Here is a 25,739-nt window from a genome sequence, read left to right on the forward strand (position 1 = left end):
AGAGCCTATGTGGACAAAGAATATGGAATATTACAGCATGCTTAAGGGAAAATGAAGACTTGGGAAACAGTAGCAAGGACGTGAAGGACAAAGTCACGGGTGTAGTTACGACTTTTAGAAACACAGCAAGTTACTAATAACACTTTCAGTATAGTGACTATTAAGTTATCAAGACAAGCTTCTTGGGCTGCAGAAAAATCTCATTGTATTTTCATTTTCATTACAAGAATAAATGTTGTGCCTAGGTCTAACAGTGATCTGTCCAGTTTTTAAACACAAAAAGATAAAAAGCCCACAAATATCCAGACAAAACAAAAACATTGGAAAGCTCAAGTCGGAGTACTCTGAGCTGTCTCCCATGATAGTACCTGAGCAACAGGAACATCAGTCTAAAACCCCCTGAAGACAAACAAATACCCAGGGTGGCCTGAGTACTCAGTGGTGGAGTGCTTCATTGGCAGACCAGGGAAGGCTGTGACTGAGACCTGGGCTATAGGGGAGGGTGGCCTATCTCACTGAGAAGAGATTCCAGTGGCTGTTTATTCAACACTGAGGTTAGAGACCATCTTCCATCTTGGCCCACTGACTGTGGTAAAATGCTTTGGCCAACCCTCCCCAGGGAGTGTTGAAAGGGTGTGTTGAAGCTATGAAAGGGAACATAAGTTCACACTTCTGTGGCTGGTAGACATAGCCCTCTCAATCCTGTGGACAGGAATAACTGACCCAGTCTCCTCCAAAATTCATGTCTGAGTTGAATTCCTTCATCACAGAATAGGAGGTGGATGTCCTTGGCAAGTGTCACCTCAGCTGATGGTGCTGGTGACACATCCATCAGTCCTTGGAAGACATGTAGAAATCCACACACACTCACTTCCCTCTCTCAGGTCTGTCTTGTTGGATTTCTTGTGTTTTACATATGGTGTTTCATGCATGTATATTCATATATGAATATATGCAGATATGTTGGTAGCTAACAGATTATTTATATTCTCATCATTTTACCTTGAAGTTACGGAGTAATAATCCATGCTTGTTGCTGTTGTTTGCTCCAGGAATGCACAAAGTGTCAACACACACTCTTTCTAACTTTATCTTGGTGCAGATGCTGTGGCCCACTAGCATGTCTGTGCCATGTAGTGATGCTGGGGTAAGTGATAGAAAATGTACAATTATATATATGTATATAAATAGGGTTATGTATATCATTTTAAAAGAAGATTCCCTGTTGTTTTAGTTAGGGTTTCTATTGATGTGAAGAGACAGCATGACCATGACAACTCTTATAAGAAAATCATTTAATTGAAGGGTCTCATTTATAGTTTCAGAGATTCAGTCTGTTATCATCATGGTAGGGAGTATCATGGCATGCAGGCACACGTGGTACTGGAGAAGTAGATGAGAATCCTACATCTTGCAGGCAATAGGAAGTTGACTGAGACACTGGGCAATATCTTAGCATAGGAAACCCAAAGCCTGCCTCCACAGTGACACACTTCCTCTGATAAAGCCACACCTCCTAATAGTGCCACTCCCTATGAGATGATAGGGTCCAATTACGTTCAAACTACACCTGTAGACAGCAGATATTTGTTTGTTGCTTTTAAAATTCAATTTTATAATTATTGTCTTTTATTTACAGATGAGGACCATTTATACTAAATGTGTTTTATATGACTATATTTAGACTCACCACCCTACTGTTTTTTGTTTATTCTGGCTATTCTCATTTTTTCCTATTTTAATAGAAAGTGTATAATAATTCCCCATTAATGTTACTATGGGGGATTTTTCATCCAATTTAAAATCCTCTAAGGAAATGAAAGCCACTTAGACAAATAACTATTTTACTGAAGGAGAGGACTGTTTCTTTGTGAATACATATATTTAATTTTATATCCCTGCTGTCAATGACCCAAATGGCACTACCTGGCACAGACTACACTAGGGGTCCACAGTATCTGTGCCAAGATAAAGTTAGAAGGAATGTATATTGACCCATGCTGGACTTTCCAGGAGCAAATAAAACCATTAGGCATGGATTATTATTTAGTTATTTAGTGATCTTACTGGCTGTATGCTCTTTATTTGTCTAGAATGCATTCTTCTGGGGCCTTGCTGTAAATGTTAACATCCCCCCAATTCATATGCTAGAACCCCAGTCCCCTGTATGCTGGAGGAGGGGTCTAGGAGACAACTGGACTCCATGCAGTGGGTGGAGCCTCAGTGGTGACACCCACGCTCTAGAGGATGACCAGAGTCTCCCCACATCCAAGATCATGCCACAACCAACCTTGGGCTTCTAGCCTCCAGATTGCAATCAATGCATGTTTGTTGTATAAGCCACATATTCCACAGTGGCCTGACCTGATAAAGACGGGTCTTCTTTGGAAAACACAGCTGATAGCTTCAATAAAAACCACTACAGATCATGCCTACTTGACCATGACAGCAAAGGGCAGGCAGCAAGTGCTGTAGCCTTGCTCTTCTGTCCATATGTCTGTGCCTCTCCTTTTCCTTTATTTTTATAAATTTTAACATGTGAGTAAAATTGATTTTTCAGTGAGTTGGTTTTCTTCTCTATTTTCGTACTGAGGATCGATGTGGTGATTGTGAGTATCCTGATGTGTGTCTTAGTAGCCTGTTCTGTCTGATATCATAGACAGAAACTTAGCTCCCACAGGCTTCTTGGGGTGATCAATACCAGGCCACATACCAGACATAAGTCAGCAGTTTCCGCTTTGTTGACACTGCCACTTAATTTGCCAAAAGATTGTTGGACACTGTAAACTTCTTCCTTTGACCCCTGTAAGCACAAGGAATTGAAAATGTGTGACTTCAAGGATAGGGAGTCTGCTTCCGCAAAATCAACAATCAGTTTGGCTTCCGTAGCAGACGTGTACATTTCAGGATTAGGAGAAAAAAAATGTGGTTTTGAGATTCATGGTAAGTATTCACCTATATTATTACATTGCATTTATTTTATTTATTGTACATGTGAATATGGAGAGCAGAGGAGTCTATTTTCTCCTTCCACGAGCAGCTTTGCTGAGTGGCAAAGTCAGCTTAGAGTTCACTCTACTACATTGCCCAGTTTTTACTCAAAGTGACCATGCTCATTGGCTCTCCAGCCAGCATTGACTAGTGGTCTCTAGGCAGTTTGTGGTTAGACATTAGGAATAACTTCACATTACTACAGTAAGACGTTACTTCTGGTTGGTTGATGGCCTCCCACATCTGCTTATGTCTGTAAATGCGCTCTTTTGCCATCTGCAAGTGTGTGCATCTGTCTGTTATAAACTCGCTGGTCTTCCAGGGATTCCTCTCTATAATTCCCTTTTTTAGCCAGACATGTATATTCTAAGTACCTCACTTGCATTTTAATTTTGTGTATGTTATGTACTGCAAAAATTATGCATGATGATTAAGTCAGATTCAGAAAATATTCCCTTTATGTAATATACATTTTAAACATACTATTTAAACTATTAAATAATTGACAATAGAATTCAAGCAACAGAACATTGACAAATCATTCAAATATTTTTTAAAGAATTTACAAATTATTCAGATATTCTGCTTTTGGTGTCTGCATGTAACCTGGAGATGAAAACATCATCTCCCTCTGGGGGTGACAGAATCCAATGAGCTCACAAAATCACAGTGCTTAGAATCATGCATGTATATTAAAAAGCTTAATGGAAATTAGATATATTTTGTTGTTTTGTTCTGTCTGGGTTTTTTTTTTTTGGTTTTTGGATAACAATTATGCTAATATCATAAAATATCTTGGGATTACCATTTTGTAAGTTAAAAATATTTATCCTGTCAGTAGTTACAATACATTTTTAATCAAATACAAGATGCATTTTTTCTCTTTTCTTTTTTTGCCTGATTTTTTGCCTTTATTCTTCGAATATTAATTTTTATTGATTAATTTTATTTTATAATTCATACATGTATAGCATGCATTTTGATTATTTTTCTACCATCCCTGTTGCTCCTGCCAGCTGCATCTCTGCCAGGCCTTTTCCGGATTCATGACTTCTGGTTTTATTTTGGGACCCATTTGGTTTACTCAGGGCCATCTGTGTGGCCATTAGGTTGGATCTCTACGTTAGAGCCTTGTGGGGTCAGCAGTGCAAACTCAGCCGAGGACAATGACCTCCCGTCTTCAAATCTATCCATAGCGAATAGCCCAGCTGTGGGGTGGTGTAGCTAGAGTTTTCTGGCCTTGCCCACAGTCAGGACAAATCTTTGTCACCTGCCAGTCCCACAGCCGCTCAGACCCAACCAAGTAAACACAGAGACTTATATTGCTTACAAACTGTATGGCCGTGGCAGGCTTCTTGCTAACTGTTCTTTTATCTTAAATTAACCATTTCCATAAATCTATTCCTTGCCACGTGGCTGGTGGCTTACTGGCGTCTTCACATGCTGCTGGTCATGGCGGCGGCTGCAGTGTCTCTCTCTGCCTTCCTGTTCTTTTATTTCTCCTCTGTTAGTCCCGCCTATGCTTCCTGCCTAGCCACGACCAATCAGGTTTTATTTATTGACCAATCAGAGCAACTTGACATACAGACCATCCCCCAGTACAGCCAAGTGCAGACCATCTCAGACACCTGCACTCAGGCCCATGGTCCTAATCATCCTCTATGCAAACCTGCTGAGTAACGCCACAAGGAACCCAAGAAGGGCTCCCACAGGACATACATTAACATCCCACAGCAGGGTGGGGGTGGGGGAGACGATCTTCTCAGTCTGTGTCAGATGGTAGCTGCCCCATTCTTCTGAAGCCAGAGCAGGCATCACAGGGCTGCTGTGAGTTTGTGACTATGATAGCTGTGCCCTACCACGACCATGTTGATTTCCTGCCCTTCTCCTTATTCTTTCCATTGCTGCTCCACAATATTCCCTAAGTTTTGGAGGGATGGTATAAATGACCTTTTTAAGGCTGAACCTTTTTCTCAGCATCTTCTGCAGCTATGACTCTGCATTTATCATTGTTCACAGAAAGAGAGGCTTCTTTGACTAAGGCTGTGATTAGTGTTTATCTACAGGCATAAACATGAATACTTAGAAGGCATTGTTTAGTCCCCCTGCTCCAGGCCGGTGATCTCCCTCACCATGAGCTTTTGAACAGGTTCAAGTATGAGACTTGGGTTCTTTCCCTTGGGGGAAGTCTCAAATCCAGCCAGAGAACAGTTGGTTGCACCCCTAAAAGTAATGCCGCTGTTGCACAAGCGGGCCCATCTTGTTAGGTAGGTCAGTCTCGTAGATCATACAATTCACTGATTCACAACTGGTTAAAATCACTGATGTCTTTTCTCTTTCAGCAGCCTGTATACCTATGAGAACTAGCCTGGAAAAGGGGAAGTTGTCAATTCAGACCCAGTTTTCTCTGTATCCCGCAACCAATGTGTGCAGTTTCAATGGGACCTTATCATCTAGCTCTGGACGGCAGCCAAATAAAATGGCAAAAGCCTGTTTGGTGGGGAGGTTGGGATCTCTTTGACCATCAATTCATTAGGAAGTATCCTACAATTGACATCATATATATATGTATATATGTGTATGTGTGTGTATAATGTATATACATATCTGTGTACTTACATATAATTCATATATTTTATTTAGTTACATGACAGTAGGTGATCATATGCTCTGTCACTCTTCCTTTACTTGCTGACCCCCCCCCAAGCTCCTTGTCTCCCCTATCTCCATCCCAGTTTAAACCTTTCCACCCCACTCCCTCCTTTCTGTCTCCATAGCTTGCAGTCCACTGTCCCCCTATTCCTTAAGCTATCACTTCCTCATAGCCTTATTGCTGGTTTCCTGGCTTCTACAGGAATTCCAAGCAGATCATGAAATTAGAGATTCAAAACTAAAATCGATACGTTAGTGAGAAGGTGAGTGCCCCCCCTTGTCTAGGTTACATCATTCAATATAGTATTTTCTAATTCCACCCATTTACCTGTAATTTTCATTATTTTATTTTGTTTTACAGCTGAATAAACGCCATTGTCTGTATGTGCCACATTTTCATCTCTTAGTACATATGCTCTCCATTCCTATTCAGTACAACGCTTGGAATCTTATCCATCACACAAGAGACAAATAAAAGGGAGCCAAAGAGGAGAAGTTAGTCTGTTTGCAGGGTATATGATGCTATGCATAAGTGACCCTGGAGACTCCATCAGAAACTGTTAGTACTAATTAATATTTTCAGCAGGATACAAAATTAACATAAAAAACAAGTACCCATTCTACACATCAGTGAAAAACACACCAAGAAAGAAATCAGAGAAATACTTTCATGGACAATAGCATAAAAAAGTAACACAATAGAGTGAACCTAACCAAATAGTTATGGGTTCATTAAAATGAAAACTTTAAAACTACAAGAAAAGAAGAAAGTGGAGAAGACATGTACATTTTCTTCTATGCTCATGGATTGGTAGAATTAATACTGTGAAAATGACTATCTTACCATAAGCATTCAGAAGATTCAGTGCAATCCTGATGAAAATCTCTATGTTGTTCTGTTCAGATACAGAAAAACCATCTTAGAGTCAAATGGATGCAAAAGATCCTGAATAGTCAAAACACCCCAACAAAATGATAATGCTGAAGACATTTCCAGACTGTTGCACCATAGAGCACTAGCCGTAAACACGGCATGGTACTGGTACAAAAACAGACATGTAGATCAATGGAACACAGTAGAAGACCCTAATTTAAGTCTACATGACTACAGTCTGCTGTGGGACGGTCTGTATGTCAAATTGCTCTCATTGGTCAATAAATAAAACACTGGTTGGCCAGTGGCCAGGCAGGAAGTAGGTGGGACAAGGAGAGAGGAGAATTCTGGGAAGTAGAAGGCTGATGCAGAGAGACACTGCAGCCGCCGCCATGACCAGCAGCATGTGAAGATGCCGGTAAGCCACCAGCCACGTGGCAAGGTATAGATTTATGAAAATGGATTAATTTAAGCTATAAGAACAGTTAGCAAGAAGCCTGCCACGGCCATACAGTTTGTATGCAATATAAGTCTCTGTGTTTACTTGGTTGGGTCTGAGCGGCTGTGGGACTGGCGGGTGACAAAGATTTGTTCTGACTGTGGGCAAGGCAGGAAAACTCTAGCAACAAATGGCGCCCAACGAGTTGGCAAGAGTTTCCACCTAAAACCTGAAAAAAGATTCTAAAACGGAGCTAAAAACAGCTTCCTAATTGTCTCTCTCAAATGAGCAGCAGCTGCCGGTTTGAGCTACTGGCGGGTTCCTGGTGTGTGCGCTCGATCTGCAGTATGGTGGGAATGAGGCCTCTACAAGTGGCACATTAAGCTGCGTGGTAGATTTAGCCTTGCTAGTACAAAACAAAAAAAGAGGTTTCTGGGCTACACACTGCTTGGATAAAAGCATAGACCCACGATGGCTCCCAGAGCTGGTGGAAAATGTACCACCGCCATGTTGGGAAGCTGAAGGGGGTGGAGCCAGCAGCCACAGAGCTGTTTCAGGCTTAAAAGGCTGCAGTTTAAAGCAATAGGCTCAAGGTAATATAAAAAATAAGCCACATAAAGATGGCTACCACACAGAGAATCTGGATTATGTTCTCTTTGATATTCATAACTGAAGAGAAACATTTGATTGCAAAAGCTGTTGAGTTATGCCAAAATGTGTATTTTAAAGGTACCTTAACTTCAAAATTTGGATGTAAGGATATGTTGCTTTGGAAAGGAGGCTCTGCTTTTGTTTCTACAAAAAGCCAGAGGCTATGGATTTGTTCCAGATTAAGATACATCAGGTTTGACCAGCCAAGACCACCTGAAAGGTCTCCGATGACACCATGGCCCAGATGATCCAACATCCAGAATCGTTTCAAGGCAACTGGCTCAGACGATACGGTCTCACGGACTACTCCATGATCCTAAAATTTTCTTTGTGTCCCCATAAGATACAGTGCCCCCCCCCCTCCAGCAGGAAGTAGTAAGAGAAGCTACGCCCAAATTCCCAAATATACCAAGCTGACTTTGGAGATGTGTAAAATTTAAAACCTTCCTTTTTTAAAAAAAGAAAGGGGAAGTGCTGTGGGACGGTCTGTATGTCAAATTGCTCTCATTGGTCAATAAATAAAACACTGGTTGGCCAGTGGCCAGGCAGGAAGTAGGTGGGACAAGGAGAGAGGAGAATTCTGGGAAGTGGAAGGCTGATGCAGAGAGACACTGCAGCCGCCGCCATGACCAGCAGCATGTGAAGATGCCGGTAAGCCACCAGCCACGTGGCAAGGTATAGATTTATGAAAATGGATTAATTTAAGCTATAAGAACAGTTAGCAAGAAGCCTGCCACGGCCATACAGTTTGTATGCAATATAAGTCTCTGTGTTTACTTGGTTGGGTCTGAGCGGCTGTGGGACTGGTGGGTGACAAAGATTTGTTCTGACTGTGGGCAAGGCAGGAAAACTCTAGCAACAACAGTCACCCAATTTTTTTATTTAAAATTATTTCAGTGGTATGAAGGGAAAAAGGGAAGGGTTAAACGGGCTGGTGACTGGGAGGCAGAGTAGAGGAGGGGGCATGGGCAAGGATCACTGTCCATTGCTATTATGAAACACTGTGACCAGAAGTAACTTGGGGAGGAAAGGGTTTATTTGGCTTATGCTTCCAGGACAGGAACCTGCAGGCAGGAGCTGATGCAGAGGCCATGGAGGAGTGCTGCTTACTGGCTTGCTCCTCATGTCCTGTTTATCCTGCTTTTTTATAGAACAAAGGACCACCTGCCCAACAATAGCCCCATCCACAATGGGCTAGATGCTTCCATATCAATCACTGACTAAGAAAATGCCCACAGGCTTGACTACAGATGGATCTTATGGAGATATTTTCTTAATGGAGGTTCATTCAAAAATGACTTTGGTTTGTGTCAAGTGGACATAAAACTAGCCAGCACAGTGACTATAACTAAAGACCTTTGCAAAAGCTGCATGAGCCTATTACTATAGAATTTCCTTTTTTATAATTTTATTAAAATATTTTATTCCTTGAGAATCTTACAATATACACCAAAGGAAATAATCATATCTACCCTCATTTCCTTCCAACTTCTCCTGTACCTCTCCCAGCTTGTCTACTTCCCAACTTTATGTCTTTTTTGGGGAGGGTGATGATCCACTGAGCCCAGCTAATGGTGTCCTTATGTGTATGGTTGTGGGGCTATTTACAGTAGCATAAAACCTAACTGTGGCTACAATCTCAAAGAAGAATGAGTGTCCCCCTGCTCCCCAGCAACTGCCCACTGCCAACACCTCCTCAGGAAGGGCTGTGGCCTGGAGTGTGTTTAATCCATCTACTCTGAATTTTGGTTGGTTTGAGCTGCCTATATAACAGCTGCCACAGGGCTGTGAGTACAATAGACATACCATATCCAAGACAGAATTACACAGTTCTCATCCCATCCAGGTTTTAGATTCTTTCTGCCTCTTTTTCCATGATGCTTCCTAAACCTTGGTGAGATGTGTATGTGTGTGAGTGTATGTTTGCATGTGTGTGTGTGTGTGTGTGTGTGTGTGTGTGTGTGTGTGTGTGTGTGAGAGAGAGAGAGAGAGAGAGAGAGAGAGAGAGAGAGAGAGAGAGAGAAAGAGAGAGATGTTCCATTTATGACTAAATACTCACTACCTGAGTCTTTGAATAGTTTTGAGTTTCTTCGTGAACTACTGATTACTTCCAGAAGAAGGCTTCTCTGGCCAAGGATGAGACTAACTCAGGTCTATGGATATAAATAGCAATATTTGAAAGGCAATTTGACAACATGAACATTTAGCAAAATAACAATATCAGGTTCTCCCCTAGAGTCCATGACTTCCCCAGCAATAGGCTTTTGACTATGATTACAGTACCAAGTACGAAGCTTCCTCCTGTGGAGCCGTCTTCAAATACAACCAAAAGTGGTTGGTTATCCCATGCCATGACAGCCACCTGTTTTTCTGACAGAAACCAAAGTATGTACACAGAAAGAAGACAACATCTTGAACAAATAGTGCTGGGAAAACTAGATGCCTGTGTAGAAGAATGAAACCTAACCTCTGCCTCTCAAGCACAAAAACAGCTTTAAAGGGCTGAAAGACATCGATGTAAAACTATCAAGACTGAAACTGCTTAGAAGAGAAGGTGGGAGACACATAACACAGAGGTAAAGATAAAGACTTCCTAGCACCCCAATCAACCAGGGAATGATGCCGACACCTGACAATGGGGCTCCGTGAAACAGAGAGATTCTCTGCAGTAAAGAGGCAGCCTGCTAGGAATGGCAGAAAAATGATTGCCGTCTATTCACCTGACAGAGGATTAGCATCTAGAATACATAAAGAACTCAATTAGCCATCAGAGAAATGCAAATTCAAATTACTTTGAGATAGCATCTCACCTCAGTTAGAGCAGCTGTCCTCAAGAAACAGGAGGAGGAGCAGGGTCTGGGGAAGGGATCACAGGCACCATGTCAGACCTTGAAGGTGGAAAAAAAGGGTGTGTGTGTGTGTGTGTGTGTGTGTGTGTGTGTGTGTGTGTGTAGATGCAACCAATCGTCTTATTAAATAAGAAACACAGAACCAATGCAAAGAAGAAAGCCAAGAGATCAGAGCTAAGAGCCTTACCCGCCTGCTACAGCTAGCCTCTTAAGCCAAGTGACCTCTCCAAAAGAGACCTACTTTCTGTCTGTTTGTCTTTATATAGACTTTCTGTTTTGCCTTCTCATTGGTTGTAAAACCAACCACATGAGTGCCTCATCACTGTCTGTTGTACAGACCTCCAGGTCTTCTATGGTATTGAGATTAAAGGTGTGTGTCTCCAATGCTGGCTGTATCCTTAAACACACAGAGATCTACCTAGCTCTGCCTACCAAGTGCTGGGATTAAAGGCATGGACCACCAAGGCCCAGCTCTGCTATGGCTCTAATAGCTCTGACCCCCGGGCAACTTTATTTATTAACATACAATTAAAATCACATTTCAGTACAAATAAAACACCACCATATTTGTGTGTGTGTGTGTGTGTGTGTGTGTGTGTGTGTGTGTGTGTGTGTGTATGTGTGTGTGTGTATAGTGTTTCTAAATATAAAAACAGAACCTGCTCAGTCCATATAATGTTACTTGTATTTATATCATTTCAGGGCTGACCACTTGGTATTGAATAATCAGTCTGGGGCCTCTTCCCTAGGGAAGACTATTTTTCATGTTCTCAGCATTTTTCAGTTGCCTGTCATTCTTTTTCTAGGATTGTGGTCCCATGAGGTTCTCCACTTTCATCCTATTGGTTGCATTCTTGTTCAGGTCTTGTTTAGCTATCCATGTTGATGATACTTCATGATTGTTGGCATAACATTTAAGTTCTAGATCTTATGCCCTTAAATTCTAAAATCTCAAGCTCATAAAAAGCACGTCTTGACATCCAGAAGTCTTTTCAATGCAGTTCAAAAGTCTCAGAAGGCAAGAGGTGTGTCCTTTTCTGAAGGCAGGAGACAGAATAAGGTGACATGGGTTCCAGAAGGGAACAGAACACTGCAACCTAGAAGGGAGTATGCAAAGCACCGGCTAATGTTATGGCTTCTTTTCCTTTTCTTTGTTATACTGCACCAGATCAATCATGACTCACCTAGGTGTTACCACCAGGTAGAGGCCAGCATTCAATGGAGCAGATTGGCAGTATCTTCCCACTGTCAAGTAATGATTTAGTTGAATCAGTTTTAAGTAAAAGCTCATATAATACAACATCATATTGATATAAAATAACTTGCATTGAGAATAAGTGACCACTTTTTAACATAAAATAAAACCAAAGCTGATGTCTTAGATCCCTATTAAGAAAACAGTAATTCCCCATAAAAACCCAAAATTGTCTTTGCTAAGAATAGAAGTATGAATGCAGGCATACTGTCTTACTTCCAACACTTGATGGACAATATTAGGTTAATATATTCTGCCTTGTTTCCTAAAGAGGTAATATTGCTACCCATTTTAAGAGTGTATTAATTTTTGAATTATGTATTTCACAAGTTTCACTTGACAATGTAGCAATTGAGATAATCTCTGTTACCATGTGACTTTCTAACACTGGGGTATGTGGTTTCCACAACTCTAATGTTGACGATCTCATAAGGTCAAAATTAGACTGGTAATCTGTTAACTGTGAAAGCTTTCATGCAGAAGATGAAATTGGTACAATAGTGGAACTACAGACACCACAGATATGAGCATATGGGTCACCACCTATATTGAGACATAAGGATGTTTTTAAATCACCATGTACGACTGCAGTCTGGTCTCTGGTGGGCCTTTCTGTCTCAGTGCCTGTCCAGAACACTCTTCAAAGTTCCTCTAATTCTTTCTAAGAGACAGTGGAAGAAAATCCAAGGTTTTTATTGGAAGCTGTTAAAAACATTCAAACCCTATTTAGAAAATATGTTTTGATTGACAGGTAAATGACTTGCAATGCTTTGTATTAATTTGAAGATGAATCAAGTGAAAGCTTCAATATGAACAAAATTGATTTTTTTTCTGTTGACTTTTTATTGGCAGCAAGTTTTCTAAATTAAAGCTTGGTATGAATTTCATATTAGTCTATTTCATGCTTTTAATAAATAGTTTCATTTTACAACCTCAGAAAGTTAAAAGAACTAAAAGTTCAGATATTTTTCTGTTTTTGAACTTGTTTAACTATGATGCCATGGTGAGGTCTTTGTGGCCACATCTTCAAGTGGTCCAAAGTCAGTGTCAGACTCAGGCTTTGCTCTTGGGAAAGATGTGTGAACCCATCCTAGGAGTATGGCAGTTTCAAGCAGTTGTCCCCAAATCAACACATGAACCCTAATGGGAATAAGATGGAGACCCTGTAGATTCAGGACACTCTGTGGCAAGCAGACCTGTAGGGGATCCATTCAAGCAGGACCTGTAGGGGGTCTAGTCAAGTAGAACCTATAAGGTGTCTATTCAAGCAGGACCTGTAGGGGGTCTATTCAAGCAGGACTTGTGGGGGGTCTATTCAAATAGGACATGTTGGGAGTCTAATCAAGTAGTTCTTGTTGGAATTCTGTTCAAGCAGGTCCTGTAAGGGGATCTATTCAAGCAGAATTTATAGGAGGTCTATTTAAGGCAGACCTGTAGGCACTTTATTAAAGCAGGACCTGTAGGGAGTCTATTAAAGCAGGACCTATTGGGGGTCTATTCAAACAGGATCTATTGGGTATGTATGCAAGCAGGATCTATAGGGAGGGGATCCACTCAAGCAGGACCTGTAGGGAGTTCATTCAAGAAGGATCTGTTGGGAGTCTATTCAAACAGGACCTGTTGTGGGGGGGTCTATTCAAGCAGGATCTGTTGGGGGGGGTCTATGCAAGCAGGACCTATAGGGGGTCCATTCAGTAGGACCTGTAGGGAGTCTATTCTAGCAGGACCTGTATTGGGCATTTATTCAAGCAGGACCTATTGGAGGTCTATTTAAACAGGACCCATAGAAGGATCTATTCAAGCAGGACCTGTTAGAGGTCGTGTAAACAGGACCTATTGGGGGGGTCTGTGGAGATAGGATCTGTTGGGGGGCATCTATTCAAGCAGGACATGTTGGGTATCTATTCAGGAAGGAAGTCTGAAGCTAGAAAATCCAGTGTTGTTTCTCCACAAGACGCTGGAGGGTGGGATGTTAACTAGAGCAAACACTGAGTCTCAGATGAAGGGAAAGTCTAGGTATATGGGATGGGGGCTGGGCAAGCAGCTAGCACCATGCTGTGCAGCACAGACAGGGACTGAGTTGGACGTCTTGTCTATTGTTATAAAATACTCTCTCTGTACCGCTTGGTGCCCTGGAAGTCCTGAACAGTGATCTTATTGTCCTCTCTTAAAGATGAGTAAGTAGCAATGTCTCATGGTAGCATTCTTGGTTCCCACAGAGGACAGAAGAAGACATCAGATCTGCTGGAACTAGAGTTCCAGGCACTTGTGAGCCACCATGTAGGTGCTGGGAACCAAACATGGGTCCTCTCTGAGAGTAGCAAGTTTTCCTAACCACTGAGCCATCTCTCCTGCCCTGAAAGAGTTTTCTTTAAGAAGCCTAGAACTTTTAAATGTTCCCTGTGCTTGAGTTTGTTAACTATGGGGACATGTACATATTCTGACACGGACCTGGTGTTGGTATATCCCTTTGTGACACCCATCCCCTGACACAGAAACTCAATTCTGTGGGTTTCTGTAATGACAGAGAACTTGAATAGTGAGAGCTAAAGAAGTGGGCAGTGGATCTAAGCATAGATGGAGGGGCGTAGTGGATTCTGAGCTGTCCGGTTCCTACCCCCGCAAAGCAGACTCAGTTGGTGACAGATGTCATTCCCTAATGCCATGTGCCAGTGGGTGAAAGGTTCAGGGCTCACACAGCAGAAGTTCAGACTGGGCCCTGACACTTACTGTGGTGGGTTGAAAGACAATGACACTATTAGGAGGTGTGGCTTTGTTGGAGTGGGTGTAGCCTTGTTGTAGGAGCGTAACCCTGTGGAGGTGGGCTTTGAGGTCTCATATATGCTCAAACTACACACAGTGTCTCAGTTCACTTCCTGTGGCATTTGGATCCGGATGTAGAATCCTCACCTCCACCTCCAGCACCATGTCGGCCTGTGTGCCACCACACTTCCAGCTGCCATGCTCCCTGCCACAATGATAATAGACTAAACCTCTGACACTATAAGCCACCACCCCAATTAAATGTTTTCCTTTATACGAGTTGCCTTGGTCATGGCATCTCTTCATAGCAATGGAAGCCCTAAGACAATGACCTCATGCTAAAGACTACTATAGAACTCACATCTTGATCCAGGTGTTACGGCACAACCCTTTGTGGTGAGCACGCCCTTGAATGGGCTCTGGGACATGCACCTTCGTGGCACTTGTGTCCTGACACTGACACCGCGGCACGTTCCTTCTTGTGGCATGCTCCTCTTTGGTGTACATACTCTGACACGGACCTGGCGTTGGCATATCTCTTTGTGGCACCTGTGTCCTGACACACTTCTTGGTACGTCACTCTGCTGTATCCGGATTCTGACATTGACCTGATAGCACAAGCTCCTTTGGCCTTCCCGTGTATCCCTCTGTCTCCAGGTGCACTCCTCTACTGTACTTGGGTTCCACATGGACCTCCTGGCTGGCACAGGTGTCACACTCATCTCCATAACATTGCACATAAGGTGATGATCAATACCCCCTTGAAGTACCACAGTGAGAAGCGGTCATTAAGTGCTGATAAAAGTTAACTCCTGGGCTAGTCTTTCTCCAGACAAGTGAGAAAACCTGACCATCCCTGGTCATTATCAGAATGGCCGGAGCTCCAGACTGAGTGGGCCTGGCATTAGTTACTTTGTTCCTCTCTGTGAACACATAACTGACAAGAGACAACATTATGAAGGGGAGTCTAGAGGACAGTCCATCATGGCAAGGACAGATTAGTAGAGACTATGACAGTGGGAGTTTGTATCTGGAACTCCTCCACTGATCTAAAATTCGAGCACAGGAAGTAGGGCCACGCTATAAGATCTGCCTTCTTTTTTTTTTTCTTTCTTCCTTAGCTTTATTGGAGGGAAAGGGGCGGGGGGGGGGAGATCTGCTTTCTTATACCACTTACTCCAACTGTTTTCTACCTCCTAAAGCTTCTACTACCTCCCAGGACAGCACTACCAGCTGAGGATAAAGTTGTCAAGCCCATGAGCTTTGGGAGACAGGTCCCATTCAGAGGCGCCATAGCTGGGCTCATCCTTGCAAACCTGGGGCTTGGCACTATGCAAGCCCTTCATTAAATATGCAGTATTAACAGAAATGACATTACTACACCAGCGCTGTCTGGAGCAGCAGTGAAGCATCATGGACCATAAGGAAAATGACTGCAGAGAAGCTTCTTAGGTGTTCAAAGGTTTCAGATGCCTATAAAACTATTTCTGGTATGAAATATTGATTGCCTGCTGACCCTGACCAAAGGAGGTACAGCCAGTGCTTAGCACATTTCTCTCCCCACCACTGACACTCTCCTACCCTCTCTGTATTGTCATAGTGCCCTTTGCATGGACCACAGTAGAATGAGAAGATCAGAATACTTGCCCTGGTGCACAGAAGGGCTTCCACTCATGGCAAGATTCACACTGATTAAAGAAATGGGAAGCACATGTTCACGACAGAAATGTTAAATAAAAGAGTGGGTTGGTTGGAAAATCTACCCAGGAAACACAGTCAACTCCAGAGCTATTCAAGAGCATATGAACCTTACTTCTAAACTTTGCCTGATTAACACAATTCTTTCACAAAGTCACTAACAGGTCTCTTTAGCTATTAGTCATTTTTCTGGTTGCTTTTAAACTGAGGGCCTTTGAAGAAGCCAGTGCTCTGGGTATGTGTTTTGTAGGTATCTTCAGCCTTCATTTCAGACCACAGGCACCTCCTACTCTTTATGTGAAAGTAAAATATGGAAGGAGTAGGCGTGGAATTGAGGGCTTAGCTGAACAAAAGCAAGCAGACTTTAGACTGGAGGAGCGAAAGAGGAGAGAAGGTGATCTGGGCAGGGTGTGGGATGGGAAGAAGCCGTTTAAAGAAGCGCATTCTATTTCTTTTCACCATCTTCCCACTAACATCACAGGCGATGAAAACAGGATCTCATTCTGGTCTTTATTTAAGTGTTGGGTTTTCCTCAGGATGGACAGCATCATCGTATCTCAGTGTTCCCTGCTCCAAGGGCAAAGCTTCGCACACCTGGACACATACTTCTTCTCACGGGCATGCGTCCAGACAGCATGGCTAGGAGCCCTGTACCAGGCACCCCTTTCTGTTCAAGCAAAACTCAAATTCCATCTTGCTTAAATTCACTCTCTGCAAGTTGAGCTGCCTACTGTGACTCTCAGTTTGAAGAACCATAGCCCAGAGACCAAATTAAAGATGATGTCTTTTGGGGGGGGGCCGGGGCGGGGAGTGTCACACCAGCATGCCAACCAGGATGGGGATGTGTTCACACACACACCTGCTTCTGCCGAAAAGCACCCCTTCTCACCCCACTGTGATGCTGCATTTGTCTGTTGTCCATCCCTTGCGACTGAACACTCATTTGCCGCCATGGGGAAAAGAGCATCTTGACCTCTCTCTAACATAACTGTTCTTAGTCTTGCCTGTCCACGGCCTTCATCAGAATCTGCATGCAGGAAGCATGGTATTCCTCGTTAAACACTCCAGGGGATGTTTTCTGGGCAAGGCTGTGTCGTTTTTTAATAACTACTGAGTTACAAAACAGAGGAGTGATGGGCGTTTGGATTTAGTCAGAAAACCGGCTGACTGCCCCTTTCTCTCCTCCATAGACAGTTCTCCACTCACACACTGGTGGCCAGGCAGACTTTCTTCCCTCTCTGGCAAGCCACTGTGGCCGACACATTGGGGGGGTGGTGTCAGCTTTTAATTGTAACTGTCTTGCAGAGCGGTGTTGTTTTAATATCCTGTATAGATTTTTATGTAATACACTTACTCGAAGGCAGCCCGAAGCAAGAATCAATTCTGTGAAGGGCTCTTCTTTTGTTAAAAGCCAATCTTGTTTTAATGATGCATGAAGAAATATTCTAGCATTGACATTTTTCTGTCAGGTTTCTTTTGAAAAATCAATTAAGATAATACTGCTTTGACCTAGTTATCTAGTTAATGCTTATTAGGAATGTAATATGATTTACTGTCAGCATAATAATTTTTGTATCTTATCCCATTAGCTTGTGCATATTTCAAAGTGTATCATACAATGGTCACTTCTTAAAATGTAATGTAGCAGAATACATTAATTAGACTGACTGGGGTCATTAGACAGGAGCTATTTCATTGGCTCCTTGTATCGAATTTGTGTATAGTTTCTACCAAGATATCCTGTTATTTACACGTCTGGAAAAAGTACTTCTTAACCAGTGGACTTAGTCACTTCGTGGCCAACTGTCCTTCTACAAATTACAAATAAGAATATTTAGGGTTAAAATGGTTGGGTCTGGGGTTAGTGATTATGTGTGAAATCGAAGCAAATTAAGGCTCAAACACAGTAAGGGCAGCAGCCTGGGCAGTGAACATCTGGAATGTAGCAGACATGCTGTGGAAATCACAAAATATGCAAAACCCAGTACTCTTTAAAAATGGTTCCAGCCTCTCTTTGTTGCCTTTGTGCTAATGACTGTCAGTGGCACCATGTGAGAGGAAGGACTCGCAGAGGCCCTTCCAGGGAAGTCATCGATTTCTGCCCGTTTGGGATTTGGTGGTAACTAGAAGCAGCGTCGCCACAACCTCGTTAAGTGGAATCCAAATCAAATCTCTCCCTGCTTTCATGTTGGCGGAGATCTGCCTGAGCATTGGGGCTAGGCACTTACGTGCTGGGGACGTGCTGGACGCTAGGGTAGCAAGGACGCCGGGCTTCCTTCTGGATCAGTGTTACTGCTAAGAAGGAAGCAGGCGTTGTTCTTATCACAGCTTTCAGCTGCTTTCCTGCGCCAAGATTTCTTTTCCCTGTCTCTGGCTGGACCTCGCCGTGATGGGGATGCTCCCAATGCATGGTCACAGGATCTTTGCTGCCTGACCTCACCCTCACCGGCTTGGCACTCCGAGTTGTTAACACAATTGGATCCCACACTCCTGATCTGTGTTACTAATGCCCTGCACAACAGTAAACATCCCAACATGTGCAAAAATATCCAGCTCCTCCCATCCCTCTATTTAGAATCGAAAATGAGTCAGTATAATGCATAAAAACCAGGGTGGCGATGAGCAAGTAAAACCTTCCTGCCTTCATAGTCTGTTCACTCTCCACATTCTCTCCGTTTGTATAATCCTCTCTCTGAATTATTAGGAGCCACTTTGAGTCAGGTGTCTGTCCTCCATCATCGCAAATTCACCCGGAGAATGTTTGCGCTTAACAAAAGTGATGGATTTGTGTGGAAAGCTTAGCAGAGCCTCCTCCCTAGCCTGGTAACATTTTAATTAATTAAGAGAGAAAAAAAAAATCAATGAGCATGGGCTCTGTTTCCTAAAGGGGGTTTTATATTTTCTACCTTTGTGTTTTAAGATGAAAAATTTTCTGTTTCTCATTTTTGATTGCTCATAATTAATTTTACTCTCTCTTTCCCAGTTCCCTCATCTCATATTCGTATTCTCTCTCTTTCTCTCCCCCCTCCCTAACTTCCTCCCTCCATCTTAAAGTGTATTTCTCTAGGGTATTCAGGGTCCAGAGGGTCGCAGGTCACTCTCCATGCAAAGAGCATCTGAGTTCTATAGACCTGTATTGGAGTGAAGACGAAGCTCATCTGCCTAATGTGATGGCATCCTGAAAGGCTAAAGGGGGCGGGGGGGGGGGGGGGCTGGAGGTGCAGCCCAGGGCTGGTTCCGTGAGGCAGATGTGATGGGCACAAAGGACTGTGGCAGAGAATGGGGCATCTGCCCACAGACTTAATACAAAGTCCTTGTCAATAAAACCAAGGGAGGCAGCCGCTGTGAGCTCTGCCCGCCTGTCCATTTGCATACCGGCTCTGGGCTGCCCAGCACTGGGCATGTCACTTTTAAGCACCCAGTTAATTGACTTGACAGGGAGGTGAGCTCCTTTCTGAGAGATGCTACTGCAGACCGTGGTTTTAATTATGAGCAGCGTTAACTGTGGGTGGCAATTGGGAGCCTGAAATCATTGGCTAATAATCATTGATCAAATGTGGATTCCAAATAAAGGATATTAGAGTGGTGGTAGACACGAACAGTTCACTCTGGATTCCCCGTTATTATCCCTTGCCTAACTAGGCACTTTCCTGCGCGTCTGAACTCTTTTGCCTTTTAACTGTGCCTGCTGTTGCTATGGCGATGGCATAATTTTTGTAATGGTCTAAAAATGACACTGGCATAGATACTGACAGATAGGAATTAATTCACTAACAAGTAATTATGTAGCGAAATGTTGACTGCCACGCAGAAGGTGTGCAATGACACATTTTCTGTTTTTCACGGCTGGCAGTAACATTAGCGTTGGTCATTAGTGGTAGACATCTCCGTACAGTGTTGGATACAGACTTATATGCAGACCTATTTAGTTACCTGTGTGACAGCCTTGTTCAGGACACCAGAAACAGCTGTCCCAGCCTGTATGAGCCAAAATAATTAGGCCTGTCATCTTACTGCTCTGATTTCCCCTTCAACCTGCCCACAAAATGCAAATATTGTCTTTTATTGTCACAGTCACCTTGACATGGATATTGCCTTGGCGCATAACTGGATGAGATGACTCCGAATTTGCATTGTTCATTCTAATAAATTTGCTTCCCCTCCATTGCGTGGCAGGACCCATCAGATAAAGTCTCCCGGAGTGTCATCAATCACCAGTCGTGACAGACGGCTTTTGCCTTCATTTGTTACATACGAGAACATGCTTAATTATTTGTCCTGTAATTAGTTGGGAAAATGTCAGGAAATGTCAGCTCTCTGTTCGCTGTGGAAGGACTCGGCTTGAAAGCCAGGATGACTGAAGTGTCATTAATGCTGCCTAACTAGAGGCAGATCAGCTGGGGAAAGTGAAAGCCCCTAAAAAAGTAATCATGGCGAGTTACAGAAAATGGGAACCCAGGGCCCACAGTGAGGCGCGTGGCCTATTAGCAAACACCCGCGTGTTCTGTGGCTGGTCTCCACAATGAGCTACCTGGAGGGTGAGCAGACTGACCGAGAAGCAGCCTCGTGGTGGATTGCTATTAGGTCCGGCACCCTCTCCCCAGCTATTCCTAAGCCAGTCATGCTTGGTGTGTTACTGTGAGGGCTCCTGGTATTTAATTTACAGATTTAAAGCCCATCTTAGCGTTCGATCCGCGCCACACAAAGCGAAGGTGGGCTGCTCTGCATTCATCTAGGAGGGGAGGAACTGAGAGCAAGCGTCAGAACTGTCAGTCTCGTCTCAGAACCCTGCTAATAAGAGTAACTTACCATTCGTCACCACTTGGCAACAGAATGCACAAACAGAACGTGGGAAAGAAGCAAGGAACGCAAAGGCGCACAGCTGTCTGCCAGCACCGAGGAGGAAATTCGGTGGCATCATGCCTTGCCCACACCCAGAACTCCACTGGCAAAGCATTGTTTCAGCAGCCGAATGTGAGACCTTTGTGATATTTACTAGCCAACTAGAGGAGAGACAGATTCTTCCGGAAGAAAGAACACTTCTCTCACGTGACAGGTGGCTCTGTTTTAAAGCGGACTCAACCGGATTTTTGATGAAGCTTCAGAAGCTGCGGAGCCCTACTTTACCTGTGTGTGCTCCCTACATCTTGTGGCCATGGTGCCTAGAATGTGTGTCATTTGGTAATAAAGCGCCATGCATACAAATGCTGCCGGTGGGTCTGTGTTGTCCCCTTGTTCACGTGAGGTCTTTCACGATCCTTGATTTCCACCTTTTCATGTTCGGGGAGTACGTAAATCATCCCAGGGTCTTGAAGCTGACATTGTGTGGCTGAGTGTCTCCTCCCTTGCCCCTAGATGGCTTTGCTGATTTGGAAATAGGTACTCTGTGAGGAAGACTGCAGTGGTTCTGTGGAAATTATATTTAATTTGTGTCTTGTCTCACAGACCTCCACGCAGGATGGAGAGCAAGTTCCACACAGCCACCAAAACTGGGGAACTCATCTCTGCTGTACCTCCTGGAAGATCCGATATATATATATTTTTAATTCGGTGTTTATCTTTCAAAGCTCATCAGTGAATAGAGCCAATGCATGCAAGGGGGTTCGTGGAGCATGTGGCATGCACAGGTGCTAGTGAGCTCGTGTTACTGAGAATCCAATTATTAATAGGGTTGATCACTTAGCTCCATGGTAGAGCTGTGCCTAGCAACTGCAAGGCTCTGGGTTTGGTCCTTAGAACTGAAAAAAAAAATGGATTTTTGAGAGGGAAGGAAGGAGCAGGGGGAGAAAAATAGAGTCAGTTACTGTGAGGTGGCTGTCCTTCAAAGATTATTTTAATTTAATCTTCATCCAATGTACTGGACCAGTACTACTTTTCCTGAGGGGAAAGCCTCCCCATGTCCCCGGCTCGGGAACCCTTTCATTCTCCTTCCCTTTAAGGACTCGTTCTCTGCTGGGCTTTCAAAGGATGATGTTGAAAATTTCAGCAATTAACTACACGGAAGAACAATGTTCCCTTCAAACATTGTGAGATGTCCCTCAGTTCTCACAGGTTGAGCATTTTCTAATGAGTACCAAAAGACTAGTGACCCCTCCTGTGGTCTATTAAACATTTCAGCATTCCTGCCTCATAGAGTAGAGATGGGCTAAGTGCAAGGATACTTCCAAATCATCTTCCCTCCTAACAGTCAGGTGGGGTCCACAGAGGTGCACCGTGCTGTACCGTCCACAGCTCCCCTGAATCCCTCCACAATGGAGCAAATAGAGACAGAGAGAAGAACAAGAGGCAATGTTCCTTTAGTTTCTGTGAGATTTAACTATCCTTAGATTCAGCTTTTGACAGGATGCACCAGCACTACCCCAGGCAGGGAGCAGGATGCTCACATGGCCAACAGTTTCCTGAGGAGGGTTAGCAGTGTTGTCTGTGTTATCGAGGTTCTCATCAGATCAGCACTTCACAGTTTACACCTACAGAACCCTCCTTGTCATTTCTCCTGAGTCATCACTGCAGGGGGAAAGAAAAAAGACAGACAGACAGACAGACAGAGAGACATGTTCTGGCTTATTAATAGAAAGCACAGAGGATATATTTATCTAGTCTAATAGTCCAAGCATGCAGGCTCACCCTCCTTGGTACAGGCTGAGTGTACACAGCTTATGCCACACTTGCTGCATGGGTGGGGTCAGCAGGCAGGGACTGGAAGAATGTGGCTGTCTGCCTTGCAGCCTAGCCTGACTTGGACCATCAGTTCAGGGACACAGGCTGTCCACCCACAAGGCTGCCTGCTGTGTAAGAGGCCAGTGCTGGAAGGCGAGGCTGTGCCTTGGAACCCTCTGCTGGCTACCCGGCTGCTGCTTCGTTCACTCCGGCAGCTGTTCCCAGCGGCTCCAAGAAGACAAATGTCTTTCAGGGTGCTTTTGATAAAATAAATCACCATCATTTGGGTAAGGCCCATTTTATTAGTAACAAAAGCCCACTCGGTGAATTTCTTTCTCCATATATATAAATATAGCAAGTCAGGCTGTGAGCGGCAAAGTTTGCAAGCACGGCTTCCAGTCCTGTGTGTTCACCCCTCCGCACATTTGCTTTCTTTGAGTGAATGGGTGAAGAGCGACTTGCTGTTTTGGAGGATCGGTATGGATTCTTTTAAGGAGACAAAGAAAGAGGTCATCAAATCACTGCTTCAGAGGCCAGGAAGCCAGACCTTTCTCTTGAGTGAAGGCATTTTGAACACACCCAGAGCCACGCTCCCGGGAGATGTCTGTGGAACCGCAAGGATGCAGCTCTTAAGCCCAGAAGCTTCCTCAGCTCTGGGTCTGCAGGTTCCTGGACCCGGTGCATATTTTATGAAATGATTAATGCCGGAAAGGAGCTCACATTTTTGCATTTCCATATTTAAGCATACATAATAAATCGAGAATTCTTACAAACAGATAAGACCGGTTTAATAGCATTATGGACAAATAACAACACAATAAGCTGGAAACAATACATTTAAGAGGAAGTGAAACACAGCCTCGAGGTCAGACAATATCTCCCACAACACTGGGAGAAGGCTGTCAATTGTTTGTATAACGTACGACGGCAAAGCCTCTTAGAACGTTGTTAAGTCTTTATTCAGTAATACATTATCATGCATATTTCATGGCAGGGATTACTAAGGCAGAATTGTGTGTCATTTTTGTTGTATGTCTTTATAATTACACCTTGAAGCCACCACTAGGTTTTTTTTTTAAACTACATATTCATGAAAAGCGGACTTGTAATTTGATAAAGGGGAGCTTGTGTTCCCGTCTCCATTCAAACGGCATCATGAAGCAGAATAGAAGTAGGCATCTGTGTTCTCCAGCATTAATCTCCTCAAGCACATTCCGGCTGCTGTGATGTGCAGGAGGGAGATAAGTCCTGAACGGGCTGGAGCCGAGCGGGCCAGACAACTCTATTATTGGCTTCATAATTGCTTAATTAAACTTTTGTCAGTAATCATTATGGGGGCAATAGAGCTGTTAGACTGGCTTCTGTTAAGCAAAAATCAATAAACTGTTGGAGTTAATTTCGCTGTATTTTTTGTCCTGCAAATGAAATTCATTGCTCCCGGTTAGTGATCTGTGTGGCTGCCGCCCGGCTGATATGAACAGCCATCACCATTTGAATTGAGGGTATTCAGTAGCACATGAATATGAACAAATGGCAAACATAAATCTCTTGCATGAAGTACACCTCCTACCCCTTTATTATGGAACAATTGACCCATCTAAAATGAATTCTAATGCCAGGAAAGCGTTTAGATTTAAATTACACCATGGTCCTCTGGATCTGAAGGATGGCAGCATAAAAAAGATTAATATGCTAATTATTTTTCTCCTTATTTTTTTCCTTCGACATCCATGGTGGGGTATTGTGAAGCGTGTAAATAAGATGACTGTTTTGTCAAGAAATGGCTCCGAGGCACACTATATCCCCTTGCAATTTAATTTGTTTATTCAAAACCTTACTCCAGATTTTAACTGTGTTCGCAATAACACTTTATTTTTTCACGTAATGTTTTCCTTTCACAAAGAATTCCTGGAAAAGTAAAGCATGTTTTTGTTTATTGAAATAGATTTAATGGTATTATGAATGATGATGCGCTTAACCGAGGCTGTATTTATAAATTCCTGTCAAACTTTTATTTTCTTCTTCTCTTCCCGGGCTTCTGGCATCGATCTTGGTGATGCCGTGTGGCTGTCTCTCCACTGGGCAGGGAGAGGGAGGCGGTGCTGGAGCAGGAGGACTTTCTATGACACAATACCTCCCCTCACAACTGTACCAGAGCCCTCCCCCACCCCCCACCCCTGCCCGCCCCGATTCTTAAAATGAAAAATTCAAATAAACAAAACAAAACAAAAATGAAAGCCCAGCCTCACTGGATGCAGCAGCCTGGTGTGTGGTTAGTGCTGACACCGGCAGCATCGCCAGTCTGTAGAAAGTGTTTATTCTATTTCCTCTTAGAAGCAACTTCTAGAGTATCAATAACCGCTATGACCAAAGGCAGGGGAAAGAGGGAGGGAGGGACATCTTGAGATGAGGTGTCCAAGGCCACCAGGTCCTTTTGCCAACATCTTGGCAGGCTCACACTGGGCTCTCATCCCACAGCTGGCTGTCGGCAGTGGGAGCGTTTGCAGGGTGGCTCCACCCTAGAGATGCCAAGGAATGTGGTGAAGCTATAAAAATGCCCACAGTGATCTCAGAGTAGGGGAAATGGCTGCGATAGCCTTTCTGTGGCTAGAATGTCAGGCCCGATCGCAGGAAGAAAATTTCTCAGCCTTTGAAGATGGGAGAAAGAAAAATAATATTCTGCAAGATTTGCTAGATGTAACTAAAAGATGAGAAATCAAAAGACAATCAAAGTTAAGAGAGTTTGATTTTAATATTTGTATAACTTGAGTCGGATCCTTGATGTTGTCACACCATGTGAGTTTTTTACTGACTACCTCACTTTTCTTTGTCTATGAGAGAGGATGAAGACCCATGCACTTCCAATATCACCACTGTCACTGAGGCTCCTTTTCTGGCGTAAGCCCGGCC

This window comes from Peromyscus maniculatus, chromosome 15, assembly GCF_049852395.1.
Source record: "Peromyscus maniculatus bairdii isolate BWxNUB_F1_BW_parent chromosome 15, HU_Pman_BW_mat_3.1, whole genome shotgun sequence".
NCBI classification, from domain to species: domain Eukaryota; kingdom Metazoa; phylum Chordata; class Mammalia; order Rodentia; family Cricetidae; genus Peromyscus; species Peromyscus maniculatus.